The sequence below is a fragment of the Schistocerca cancellata genome, chromosome 5, assembly GCF_023864275.1.
Source record: "Schistocerca cancellata isolate TAMUIC-IGC-003103 chromosome 5, iqSchCanc2.1, whole genome shotgun sequence".
NCBI lineage: Eukaryota > Metazoa > Arthropoda > Insecta > Orthoptera > Acrididae > Schistocerca > Schistocerca cancellata.
In genome coordinates this window covers 288,470,215-288,482,545 of record NC_064630.1, presented here as the reverse complement: position 1 = coordinate 288,482,545, position 12,331 = coordinate 288,470,215, and positions in this window count along the sequence as shown.

The window sequence follows — 12,331 nt, the reverse complement described above, 5'->3', positions numbered from 1 at the left end:
CCTAATAGTGGCGTAAAATGTACTCCTTCCACTTGTCTGCTCTCCTCTGAATTTAACGGCGGTATTCCTATTGCAGTCATCCTTGCTTTTAGATTCAGTGAAGGTCGTTTTGACTTTCCTATATGCTGAATCAGTCCTTCCGACAGTCATTTCGTTTTCGATTTCTGCGTCCTTTTTATTTCATTCCTAAGAGACTCGAGTTTCTGTATTCCTGAATTGCCACGAATTTTTTTATACTTCCTTCTTTCATCGATAAAGTGAAGTATTTCTTCTGTTAACCGTGGCCTCTTCGCAGTTACCTTATTTGTACCAACAGCTGTGTCGAGAAAACCCGTAAGCGCCGTTTCCAATACACGACGCCATACGATCTGCGGAAACTTGTGTTTGAAGGGTCTGGAGGGCTGATGCATTTGTAGTGCTTCGTGTACAGTCTTTGTCTGGAATATTCGTTGACGTGGTAAGAGGTAGAGGATGTAACTTAATCCCAGAAAGAAATGCCGAAAGTCATAAGAGGGGGTGGAAATCTGATGAAACGACCGGAGCTGACGTGGATTACGTCGCATATTCATTTAAAAGCAGTCCAGTGAGGTTTGTCAGGGAATGGTGGGGGAGCAAACAAAAAGTGCCTTCACTCTGTCCAGCACGTGGAAGAAGCCAATCCTACCACTCTCCAGTGAGAGGGCAAGGATGTGTATTGAACTTTGAATAACATTCCGGTATAAAGAAGGGATCCCACCGCCATCAACATATGTCGGGTGAGCGTAATTTGAACCGAGAGGGATGCGAAGACTTCGTAGACTTTCACATATCATGCACGCTGTGCAATATCGAGGGATCTATGCCGGTGATCTACAATGAGGAGACGTCTGCTGTTGGTTTCTGACGAATTACGAGTGTCATTCGTAAAATCAGAGCCCAAGCAGTGGACGGTTGTGGCTTCAGTTAGAAGAGTGACACCTCTCTCAAGTAGATCCTCACCAGTGAGCAGAACCTGCGATTTAGAAACGTTAAGAGAAATGCCCGACGCCTCACATTATGGCGCCACCCTCGTCAGAGCCTCTCGGATATCATCTTCACTGCGTACGTAGAGGACGAGATCGTCAACGTAGACCGTACAACGGAAGCGGTGTCCGCGCAATGACAGGCCGACCCCGTCGGACGGAGCGCTCGGTTGCTAGTGACGCGGTATGGCGCCCATTATAGAGTATTCTTAATGTGGCGCCGCTCAAGAGGCCATTACAAATGTTTCTACAAGAGCCAGAAGACCCTTGTGCTAGAGGACCGTTTTAGAAAAGTTGTGATCGACAGGATCGAATTCATAACTGAAGTAAAGCGATGCCAACGCACCAGGCAGATGTCGCGACATGGCGAGTGCGATCATGTCGGTGTAACGGCGAAGGACGGAATGAATGTTTTTGTCGCTACCCAGGCAAGTATGATCAAGGGACGTGACATATCATGATGCCTTCTTTAGTTGTGATGTCAACAAATGGGTGAAAATTTTCATTTTGCTGTTTAACAGAGTGATGGGTCGGTAATTTGAGATCCGCGGTCGCACATGAGGTTTATGGACCGGGATAATGACTCTGTCAAGGAAGGTGGCTGGGGTCGTCTTTGTTGGGCCATCAGATCACGATAGATGGACGTCCAAGTAAGCAGCAACAGCTAAAACACTTTTAAAATTTGAGGTTGAGGCAGTCTGGTCCTGGGGACTTAATAGCGGCTCACGCCTTAATAGCGTCTAGGACTTCATCCGTGCTCATATTTTCTTGACGTTATTGTGCCAAGACTTTCGTTACTGTATTTACGGTGAGTGACGCTACGCCCTCAATTAAGGATGAGATAGGGCCTCGTGAAACGGCAATGGAGAGCGTGACCATTGACACATTGCCAAGCACAGCGTTGACCATCCGCTTCGGTGAGGTTGTACGTGAGAGCTCGACGACGACGCTGGTGTTCTGTGAGGAGGTGATACCTCGACGGAGTTTATTGAGGCACCTGGTCATGGATGCGGGACCTTACAAGGGTTCCTTCCTAGAGTCGTGATATGAGTGCAGTGATCTGCGCTTTAGCAAGTTGGACTACCACCTGAGGGACGAGAGAGAATGTCATCGAAGTGCAGTCACGTAGGATAACGCATTAAAAGTCCATGGCACTCTCATGTCAAGTCTTGAAGTCTTTCCCATATGTCATCAGTGCCCTGCGTCGAGCTAGATTCACACGGGATAGCCACCAGGATAGGGCGTGGCTACCTCTGGATCGCAATACATCAATGATTGTACATATCATGGCTCCGATAGTTTGTTGGTAGGTTATGGAGATGTGTGGTAACTGATTTATACGCATAAATCATGTAATGTCCATAAACAACGGGCTGCTGATTTGTGGGCGCGACTTTGGCACCTGATACCGACCAAGAAGGGTTCCACTGGATTCACATCATTCGAATTCGAAGGCCAAAATATCACCATGAGTTCGTTATCATGTTCCTCAAAACACTGTAGTACTGTTCTGGCTTTGAGACACGGACAATTACCTGCTCGAACATGAAATCACCATTGGGGAAAACATTAAGCATGAAGCGACGTAGGTGGCCCCTAGCTGTCAGCTTCTCTTTGATTACTGTCACAGATTCTATGTGGGTGAAGCAAAATGTCTTCAATAGCACAGTACTGCTCCCTACAGCCTGAGACGTTGGCGCGGTGCACGTTTCGAATTGCCATTCTCTTGGATGAGGACATTTGAGGACGACCACCGAAATGATGTAGCAAAAATGTATTCATCCGACGAGGTGATACGTTTCCCTTGATCCAAGGTCCAATCTCGATGATCCCGTGGCCACTGCAATCGTAGTTTGCAGAGTGGGAACACATAGGGGTCGACTGCTCCAGAGCCCCATGTTCAACAATGTACCATCAACGGTTTGCTCGGAAACACATAAGCTCGCACCTGCATTGGACTGCTTTACAGAGCAGGCAAGCCGCCGAATCCCAGTTTCTGTGAAGAACTAGCACTTTCCGTAGATGCTCAATACGGTAGCGCGTGAACATTCGACCAGTTACTCCGTTTCCCAGATACTGGTTCACGGGCTCTGGTAGTAATAATATCACCTTTGACTGGGTCACTTATGTCACTAGATTTCCCTATTTTCTGCCCGTGTCGTGAGTAGAATATTTCCCCATTCATCTTTGGTCCGCTTATATACCTCTTCTACCGTGTCATGTTCTCGCAAAGCCACCAGGCGGCATCCAACATTGTGGTGGGCAGTGGTCTTGATGTTTTGGCATAGCAGTGTACTTGCGGACATATCCGTGGGAAGTCAGTTTCTGGAGGTGCAATGGAGAAAATACGGCTTCTATTTCTTTCTGGCCTACGAAGGAACTATGAACATAGGGATAATGTCATTATCAACAGGTGTGTTAGTGTGCCTCATGCAAGAATTTAGGTACATATGTACAGGTAAGACTTTGTTGTAAGATAAACCAGTGGTCGAATGAAGGTAATGTCATTTATTGACAACATAATAACTTGTACGTTGTTATGCTTGAGGTTATTTGAAGCCGTCAACATCACTCCAAGGTAGGAAATCAGAGACACAATGTAGAGAGCAGGAAAAATGTCGTAGCGTTTACGCTATCGGAGATAAATAGTAACACTGGAGGCGTAAAAATTGTTGACGCTCTGTGCAGTTGTCCCAGGGCAGATATTTCACTTCAGAGTTTAACTGATAACTCCATCCACCACCTAGACGCCATCGTGAGGTGTCACTGTAGAAGACTGATACGAAAAGGCAATCTTAGCAGAAGCAGCAATCTTGATACTTGCTCCTGAGAACTGCAGCGTCAAAGAGTGCTACAGTAGTCCCCACCCACAAAAGGGCGGAGAGCTGGCCAAGTGAAAAAACACTGTTTTTTCTTGCCGTAATAGCAGTGGCACTGCCGTTTAGCTTTTGTTGATAGCAAACTTAGAGTTTCTTAATGTAAAATCCAGAAGCATCCCTTCCTACCGAGTAGGATTAGAGAAGGAATCTAAATTAGGTTTGCCAGAGGCGCTCTGGAGGTTCAGAACGACTCACCTGATTGGCCAAAGCTTGTTAAGTGCCGGTAGATTGGTGGGTCAGCTGCAGAAAGGGAGGAATGGTGTGCCGCCACAATTCTTTAAAAAGCAATGTTTTTGTACTCAGAGAAAGTTCTGAGTCAGATCGCTTGGGCACCGACACCGTGTCGCCCCTGGCCAGCCTCGGTAAGCTAAGAAATATCTGTTTTTCTCACCTGAAGTGCTCCTCTCAAGTTTTTACTTAACGTGCAGGCAGTGTTCGCGACTCGTGTTAGCATCCGAGCCCCGCCGTGGCTTCAGACACTGACTTGTATTGTGCAACCAATTGCCTCATTTGCTTTTTCTAACGTTTAGATTTGGAGTCCCAAAACCCGCATATCTCGTAGAGACCATGTGACAGTGTTGGCGCTGATCCAAGTCATCATACTGCCATCAGTGGGAATTTGTTTTTCTGCATTTACTCCTAACGGCTCGGAAACAGCAGACTGACGAAGAACCCCCTAACTTCGCTTTGTCCTGCATCAGGACACGACAGTAAGGCTTCACTCAAATTTCTCTTCTGTTCATGCCTCAAGATATCACCTTACGATGTATTCGGAAGGTATGAGATTGCCGATATGCGCTTTGCGACACTTAAAGCGCTGAAAGTGCTGGAGCTGAGGAAAAGGGCATGGACATGTGGGATGATGGACTAGAGACTCGTTACGAGAGGGTGTGGCGCAGTCGCTTACAGATGTCAGCGATGGGTCGACCCGAGGACTGCGCGAGACAAGCTGCCACTGCGTAGCTATGTTCTGCGACATACAGCCCGTTATATGTGCATCTGAGTATCTATTTGCGCACCCGCTGGACCATGACACTCACAAAAGACCTGCACTACTACTATTCATGAACTATACTCTATGTAAAAGCAGTTTAGCAAATAAAATGTTGCGACTTTTAGATTTAACTTAGATAAATGTCCAGTAAACGATATTAAAGAGTTCGGATAGATCCAGCTAGCCCTGTAGGCACTTACACTAACACATTATGTCCACTGTCCGCCGTGCGATTGTATGGCACCTGGTGTAGTTCAGAACATGTGAGTCGGCACGGAAAGTATTTTAATGCCAGAGATACGAATGTAAAATCATTCTAAAGACGTTAATTCCCATTACTAAGGAAGTCTAAGGACCAAAGCGACTTTTAAAAATGTAGATTGCCGTGAGCCGACATGTGGGAAAGAGAATCTCGTAAACGGCGACCCAGGTTTGTTGTTGATGTGCTGCTCTCGTGAGCATCACTTGAACGTAATTGAAGAGCGGTGAAACCGGTTGTAGACGACAAGTTTTTGACATCCACTTCTCATCGCAGAACAAGGAAGTTTGGGCTTGAACACTCTATAAAACAGTGCAGGTAGCAGTGTGTGGAAGATATGACGACAGAGTACAATGTTGCCGCTGGGACATGTGTTTTTGAGCACTCCGTTCGGCACACGTGGCTGACCATGGGGCTCAGCAGCAGACGACCGCTACATGTTCCAATGTTGATCCTGTCACACTGCCAGGTACGACTGCAGTGGGCACTGGATGGTCGAGACTAGTCCGTGGATCGATGTAAACGATAAATGAATCCCTTTTTCATTTTTACACCAGTTCCATCATCGTGTCCGGATGTGTCATCATCATCTTGGCTAACGAGTCTCCTAAATTTTCACCAAACCGCTGACTGAAGGTGGTGGGGAAAGTATTATGCTACTTGAGGCAATAGGTCAGCTGGCGCCTGTGTGATCATTACTATAAACCATCTACGTCCCTTGAGGCTTGATGCCTACCCGGACGGAGATGCAGGATGAGTATTCCTGTCACGCAGTCACAATCGTCATACAGCGGTTTTAGAAGCATTATATTCACCTTTAGTTGAGATTTTGGACACCAAATTCGTCTACATTGGCTTTTACAAGTGGCACTGTCTTCACTTCTGGAATTAATACACCTGTGCTCAGATCTTAGGTATCTAAGTCTCTGGAAACCCACCAACGAATTAGAATAAATGCCGCGATGAGTCGTTGCCGTGTTAGGTTCCTCTAAGTTGTTCAGCAGGTGGTCGTAATGTTTTGGATCATCAGTGTTAAGTACTTTGGTGAACACTGTAATATGTAGCCGATGATTTCCATTAACATATAAATTTAATTAGGAGCAAATAAATAATGACTGCAAGATAATTATCGTCTAGGCCAGCAGATATTTTCAAACGTTGGGTTACCCACTGTACCATAGTGGGTATACATTTATTTAGCCACTGTACCATAATGGGTGACTAAATGAATGAAATTAACTGATACCGCAGCTGTTAAACATCTTGTGTTCATCATGTACTTGTATCTAATTAAATTAATGTATGCACTCGTCTCAGAGTGTCCTAAAAATGTCGACAACGCTTAGTATATTGTGCGGGAAGGCAAACTATATCCACTAACCCACCTCTTGCACGCTGGAGAACGTCGGAGCCTGAGAACAGACGGTTCTGACGGCTTTTTCGGATTCCGTTTGATGTCTGAGTACGCACGGTATGCAACACTTTAGCCTCATCCTGAAAACATTCCTAACATTCGTGAACGTGTGCTAGATTCCTCGTCACAGCCCTTGTGCGCACTGCACTGCGGTTCTTGTTTGGTCTGCCAGTGCAGTAAAGATGTAGACAGTTGTGCGAAATGAACAAGTAGATAGCTACAGAAATTGCCGACATAGTGCTTGCATGCGGCAAAGGGGACTGCAATGGGGGAACTTCTGCAAGAGTCTATGGGAAACGTGTTCCAGATAGATGTATCTCACAACATTCCACGTTCACGGCCATCGAGAGACGCCTCAAGGATGCCGTAAAGTTGCACGTAGGTACTTTCGGCCTGTCCATTTCACAACAAAGTAGTGGTACTTGCACATACCGTCCCCAGTGTACGGTTTGTCCTGTGGTAGGTAACGAAACGTGATGGCGGTAATTCTTGCTCTAATCGAGCACTGCAGGTGGAGGACGTGGTTCAAATGGCTCTGAGCACTATGGAACTCAAAATCAGTTGTCACCAGTCCCCTAGAACTTAGAACTACTTAAACCTAACTAACCTAAGGACATCACACACATCCATGCCCGAGGCAGGATTCGAACCTGCGACCGTAGCGGTCGTGCAGTTCCAGACTTAAGCGCCTAGAACCGCTCGGCCACACAGGCCGGCAGGAGAACGTGCCGTAAATGTTCGAGTAGCACCCAACCACCAGAAATTAGAGTGCTACACACGGGTACAAGTGCGTGTTTTGGATGAACTATGGCTCCTTTCTTTTTTTTTTTTTTGTCATTAGTCTGCTGACTGGTTTGGTGCGGCCCGCCACGAATTCCTTTCCTGTGCTAACCTCTTCATCACAGAGTAGCACTTGCAACCTACGTCCTCAATTATTTGCTTGACGTATTCCAATCTCTGCCTTCCTCTACAGTTTTTGCCCTCTACGGCTCCCTCTAGTACCATGATGGAAGTCATTCCCTCATGTCTTAGCAGATGTCCTATCGTCCTTTCCCTTCTCCTTATCTCTGTCTTCCACATATTCCTTTCCTCTCCGATTCTGCGTAGAACCCCCTCATTCCTTACCTTATCAGTCCACCTAATTTTCCACATTCGTCTATAGCACCACATCTCAAATGCTTCGATTCTCTTCTGTTCCGGTTTTCCCACAGTCCATGTTTCACTACCATACAATGCTGTACTCCAGAAATTTCTTCCTCAAATTAAGGCCGGTATTTGATATTAGTAGACTTTTCTTGGCCAGAAATGCCTTTTTTGCCATAGCGAGTCTACTTTTGATGTCCTCCTTGCTCCGTCCGTCATTGGTTATCTTACTGCCTAGGTAGCAGAATTCCTTAACTTCATTGACTTCGTGACCATCAATCCTGATGTTAAGTTTCTCGCTGTTCTCATTTCTACTACTTCTCATTACCTTCGTCTTTCTCCGATTTACTCTCAAACCATACTGTGTAATCATTAGACTGTTCATTCCGTTCAGCAGATCATTTAATTCTTCTTCACTTTCACTCAGGATAGCAATGTCATCAGCGAATCGTATCATTGATATCCTATCACCTTGTATTTTAATTCCACTCCTGAACCTTTCTTTTATTTCCATCATTGCTTCCTTGATGTACAGTTTGAAGAGTAGGGGCGAAAGGCTGCAGCCTTGTCTTACACCCTTCTTAATACGAGCATTTCGTTCTTGACCGTCCACTCTTATTATTCCCTCTTGGTTGTTGTACATAATGTATATGACCCGTCTCTCCCTGTAGCTTACCCCTACTTTTTTCAGAATCTCGAACAGCTTGCACCATGTTATATTGTCGAACGCTTTTTCCAGGTCGACAAATCCTATGAAAGTGTCTTGATTATTCTGTAGCCTTGCTTCCATTATTAACCGTAACGTCAGAATTGCCTCTCTCGTCCCTTTACTTTTCCTAAAGCGAAACTGATCGTCACCTAGCGCATTCTCAATTTTCTTTTCCATTCTTCTGTATATTATTCTTGTAAGCAGCTTCGATGCATGAGCTGTTAAGCTGATTGTGCGATAATTCTCGCACTTGTCAGCTCTTGCCGTCTTCGGACTTGTGTGGATGATGCTTTTCCGAAAGTCAGATGGTATATCGCCAGACTCATATATTCTACACACCAACGTGAATAGTCGTTTTGTTGATACTTGCCCACTATGGCTCCATCCATACCAAATGCAGAAAGCCCAGACATTATGACAGGAGTATTACCCACGACTGGTACAGTCTGAGCAGTGGTAAGAGCAACAGTGCATACTCCACTCACAGCTCCGGATCTTAGTGTTACTCACGGATGAATGTACATTTCATAGAGGGTATCTTAAACCTGCACAACATGCATGTTTGGGCTGACAGTAATCCGGTGTAAGGTGATTCAAAATCACCTACACGGGGCCAGTATTAACGTTTGGGCTGGGTTAATTATCGACGAAGCCAGTGGGCCATGCCTTTATTACCCTGTTGGCTGCAGTGCCACTAAATCTTCCGATGGACATGTGGCTGCAACACCAAGTAGCTCCAGCACACTTTAATGTTGATATGCGGAATCACCTCAACGTGACATATCTCAGTCAGGGGACTGGTAGACGTGCAACGTCACCTACTTGAATCGGTGAACTGGTAGAGGTGGACTAGTTCTTTTGCCAACACGGTCGACATATATAACATTTCTAGACTGTTTTCTGTTGCACAGTACGAAGACTATGGTGTATGGCATGCCTGTAGCATGACCAGAAGACCTTATTGATCGAGTCCACAGAGCGATTGATATACTTGAAAGGAACCCGCATGCATTGGCACTTGTACGCGAGCTCTTCATTGACGTAGGAGGAACATAGTTCGGAGCCCATTTCTAATGTAGATGTGTTACTCATGTTGGGTTTATTCAAATGTCGAACCCACACCCGTCTCAGACTTCGACACTCCCCAGCGCCCAAGATAAGAGTTACGGGATATGGACTCCTGCTTGAAAACCGATCACAGTGGCTTCCCGCAAAACATTCTAACTGTTGCCGGTGTTTTTGGAACACCCTGTATTAGTAATAATTCATGTACCCATTAAACTGGCATCAGTTGGATTTGATTACAGTCACTCAGAAACTAATTGTACTATTTTAAAGGGATGAACAATAAATTTATTATACCTGTAATGCGAATAGCTCGTTTGAAGCAGAGGTTATCATACTACAAAATATCGGCAACAGCACATCAGTGTTCCCTTAGTTAAAGTCGGACAAACAAATACTGAAATTTATGTAAATTTCGTTCTTAATCAGCTTGCCAACCCATTTCTGTCATTGTAAATGAATTTCATGTGACATAACAACTACAGAATTTAGTTCTATAGACTGATGACTAATGAGAGGGTCCTACGCCAGTAATTACTGGAAAACCAGAATAACTGATGCGAAGCAATTTTGAGGACATTCAGCTCAGATGCCAGTTGTGCCACAGGTTTATTCTACTTCCTCGGGTAGCCTCTCCAAAGGCTATCTGGTAGAAGTTTCAGATGCTCCACTGTACGTAACAACAGTTTTGTGTGTGTGTGTGTGTGTGTGTGTGTATGCGTGTGTGTGTGTGTTCTCAGATACTGTGGGAGGATAATATATTCTGTTCACCTCACAGAATGTCGTTTCTATCTCTATAACCTAGGAAAACCAACGTAAGCAAAATGCTTTGTTGTCAATGTTCTAAATACATTTGTGGGTGGTTGAAACCACCTCTGGAAAGAAGATGCACACAGTCATTGAAGGATGCTGGTGTTGAATGAGAAGCGTTCCTGCTGTACAGAGTGCAGAGACATAGATGGTGGGGGAATATTACGCAGGTCACTTGCTTCACCTAGAGTAACACACTGCAGATCTGCCTAAAGTGTTTCCACTTTTACAGGTTAACTGTTGTAATGGCAGCTCATTTATTTCAAATAAGTGACAGAATAGACACAGGGATCATTTGCTGCATGAAAAGTTGCCACTTATATTCTTCAGGTGTGATTCTTACGCTTGATACACTGAGTATTGTACCGACAGACATTACCTCACATCATGTAAAGTGTGTAGTCTTACGATTTTAAAACAAATGCTGTGATGTCAACAGTGAAAATAGCGGATGCAGTACTTCAGTTAAAAAAATCTCTAGCTAAATAAGAGTAAACTCACTGTCATGGCGTGAAAGTATGCCTGCTTCGATGAATATTGAACCGCGACCATTGATTTTTACATTGAATGTACCACGGAATAGGCACTTCACACTATAAAGGACTCCTTTAACATACATTCAGCTTGTACGTTCCACTCACTATGGTGAGTAGAAGACTCGCTAATAATGTAATGCTGGTAGGTCTAAACGATAACATGGCAGCAAATATTCCATAATGGATTGATGCGTCTTCCTTGTGAGTGATAGCAGCGGTCTTAGGAGTAGTGAAGCGTCATCCTCTTATACACGAGAAACTTAAAATGAAAACCACACACACACACACACACACACACACACACAATAGCAGTGGCTATATCACACTACGAGTGCCTCCTGGCCTTGATCCTACAGGAAGATAAAACACTCTAATAACATCACACAACTATCGAAAAAGAAACTTTCACCAGAACAGAACGTGTCTTCATCTCAGCATGTAAATACAGACTAAGCAGTTTAGAACCAATTTTACCTTCCCTCCTACCTCACCTCCTCCCCTTTACTGCCACTGTAGGTAGGAATGTCGGTTTTCGAGACCTGTTCAAACCTGTAACTTATGATACACAATGAGCTCCATCCACTGCTGGTGCTCTGCTTTGATTGGTGTTATGTTGACAATGATTTACATTTTCAGGTCTGCAGAAATCACACGTATTTCTAGGAAATGCGAATCACTAAATAATAATGAAATACTTGAATATTCATCCTGAATGGATCAAAGACGATTCACCGGAAGAAGAGTGGCCTGCAGCAAGCTACCTCAGGTGGTCGCTATTGAATGCGCTGGCGCTGACCGCCGCCTGCAAAAATGGTTCAAATGGCTCTGAGCACAATGGTACTTAACGCCTGAGGTCATCAGTCCCCTAGAACTTAGAACGACTTAAACCCAACTAACCTAAGGACATCACACACATCCATGCCCGAGGCAGGATTCGAACCTGCCACCGTAGCGGTCGCGCGGTTCCAGACTGAAGCGCCTAGAACTGCTCGGCCACACCGGCCGGCCCGCCACCTGCACCCAGCTGCTTTCAGCAACCTCCCATACCCCGTTCGTTTCCCTAGCCTCGAGCACTCATAGTTAGTGTCTGTGGAAGTCCTGTAGACAAACTCTCATGTATGTTGATATTAAATACGTTTCAGATGAACAAATATCAATACAGAACAGCAGCTTTCGCGCTACTTATTCACATGTCGGAAAGAAAGTCATTTTCACACCTGACAGCGAGCTACAAATCGAATTACCCACACTTTTTCGTTATTTTCTGACATTCACTTGAGTAAAACTATGGACTCCTTCCACGATACTACTGTCGATGACGGATGAGTAAACGGCCAAGGTCGTAGACCTATAATGACACAGCTAAAAGACGTATTAGCCTATTGCACACCTCTTATACATGTATACTGCATATAAAATCGATAACGCATTCTAAATGAATCGAAATCTTTCGTCGGAAAACTACCGATCGACACGAATATCCTTGATATTTCGGAACATTTATCTCAGTAAGAGTGAAAA